Below are 2065 nucleotides of genomic sequence, written 5' to 3'. Positions count from 1 at the left end.
GGACCTCCAACTGACCTGAGTGATATCTACTTAGATGAGAGGAGCACGATGGAGTACCGAAAACTTGAAAAAGCTCTCGCAGTTAGATTCTGTGTTTTTGTTGTTTCCCAGATATGTTTTTAATGTTCTTTTTCTTTATTTTTTGAAGTTGTTTCATTTGTTTGTTTGTTTTTATAGTTGTTAGTCCTCTACAGGGATTTACCTAGGTTCCCTGAAGACTTCTCGTTTTGTGGTTGTTGTGTTTTCGTGTTACAATTTTTTTTTCTATTGATAGGACCCCCCGCATTACTGTGGGACTAGTTAACTTTAGTTCTTACATTCTACCTGAAATTGCCTCAATAACTACAACTCTTTTTTCTATATTTAACTACAGTTGCTTTCCAGACACCGCAACTATTCACGATGAATCTTATGAATACGTCTTTATGAATAATAGTATTATTTATTAATAATTAACTTTAATGTATATTTTTATTAGTAGCTGTATTACAGGTAATGCATGTACAGCCTTTAATATGCGATAGTGAATTTGCAGGTATCTTGGGGAGGGAAGAGAACTGAAATTTAGGAAATACATATTTAAAGGGGGTGCAAGTCACCTCTGTCACATCTGGGTGTTAACTGAATAGATTTGTGGCATTATTTATTGTGTTTTAACTCTATACTTGTGTTTCTCAGGAGACGGCAGAAATATTGGGGATTTGTGGCTACAGAAAATAGTTTGAACTTTACAGGCAAATGTAAGGTTATGTTTAAGAAAAAAAAAACTTATTTTCAACTTTTTCAACGTGATTATTTAAGACAGTTGTTCGGAACAGTATGTCTTCTCATATCTGTGGCTGTGGTCCTACAATAACGGTGATGAAACAGACGTTATGTGCGGAAAGAACTGGAGATGGAACAGGAGACTCACCCAGTCTATAGTAAGGTTGTGTAGGACCGCACACACTAGGAAGAGTGTTGAGTAGCGGGTGTAAAACCTTCACGAGCCAGACAGGAATCGAACCTGCAATCTTCTGATCCGAAGTCAGACGCGTTATCCATTGCGCCACTGGCCCCACTATCATCTTACTCAACTGCACTACAGTGAGCTCAGAGCCGCTACTAGTAATACATTGTCCAGATCCGCATTTTCTCAATTAGATTCACGTGTTTTTTACGTGTGTCTAATTACTACGTCTTTCATTTTGTCTGGTTTTATAAAAATGTCTCTTGAAAACAGACAAAGGGTTTATGTGTCTCCCTGAAATTCACACACGAAGGAAGTCACACGAGGAAGGAAAGATATCGCGTTTAAAGAGAATCCAGAGTGGAGACGCCGGCGAATGAAAACGAAGCTTCATATAGTACGAGCGCACTACCACTGAACTAAACTCCTGATAGTGAACTTTTTCCGCAGGTTAATTGTGTTAGGAAATGTGAACAGTCAACAGAGCGCATTTTAAAGGCCAAAGCAAGACAATTAGATGTGAAGAGAATTCTGCTTCTCTGTTTACTGAGCTTTCGGTGAACGTCAAAGTGAAAGACAAATTCGCTATTTTCACTTTTTAATTAAGGAACAAGAAAACACCATCCTTCGAGCCGGATTCAAAACAGCTACATAACAATCGTCCGCTGCTTTTTTAAACAGTTTTACGCTCTAGCAACTGAGCTATCGAAAGGTCGACTCCAACCGCACACGTTTTGTCATACGCGTAGCCCAATGTAGTGTAGAGTTCCTGTTTATATAAATCGCAGTTCGACATCAAAATACTCACTAACAGTCTCGTTTAGTAGAAGAAATGGACCAGGATTCTACTGTATAATCTTCCAGAGGTCTTACAAAACGTTTGGAGGGACATCAGTGCAGGTGGAAATTGACTCTTTTTCTAGTGGGATCAGTACCATATAAAACCTTTCTTTTGGATTGAGAAGAGGATCATGGTGACACTCAAAACATCCCTTCTTACGAGGACTTTTGAGCTGCAAACATCGGTTCAAAACAAAACTCTGCTACTGCAGTTGCTTCTTGGAGAGTTTCTTCAAATCTTTCAACTGAACGTCTTGGGATATTGACGATGATATA

At 38.6% G+C, this 2065-nt stretch overlaps 1 non-coding gene across 1 annotated transcript; it reads right to left on the bottom strand.

The window, feature by feature from the left end:
• Positions 1-985: 985 nt before the first annotated feature.
• Positions 986-1058, bottom strand: trnar-ucg (transfer RNA arginine (anticodon UCG)). Its single transcript has one exon. It is a non-coding gene; the product is annotated as a tRNA-Arg (tRNA).
• Between the last annotated feature and the right edge of the window lie 1007 nt (positions 1059-2065).

The sequence above is a fragment of the Atractosteus spatula genome, assembly GCF_055471065.1.
Source record: "Atractosteus spatula isolate fAtrSpa1 chromosome 10 unlocalized genomic scaffold, fAtrSpa1.hap1 SUPER_10_unloc_17, whole genome shotgun sequence".
Classification (NCBI taxonomy): Eukaryota; Metazoa; Chordata; class Actinopteri; order Semionotiformes; family Lepisosteidae; genus Atractosteus; species Atractosteus spatula.
Note: the sequence above shows the minus strand (reverse complement) of the source record. Positions and strands in the feature narration are given on the sequence as shown.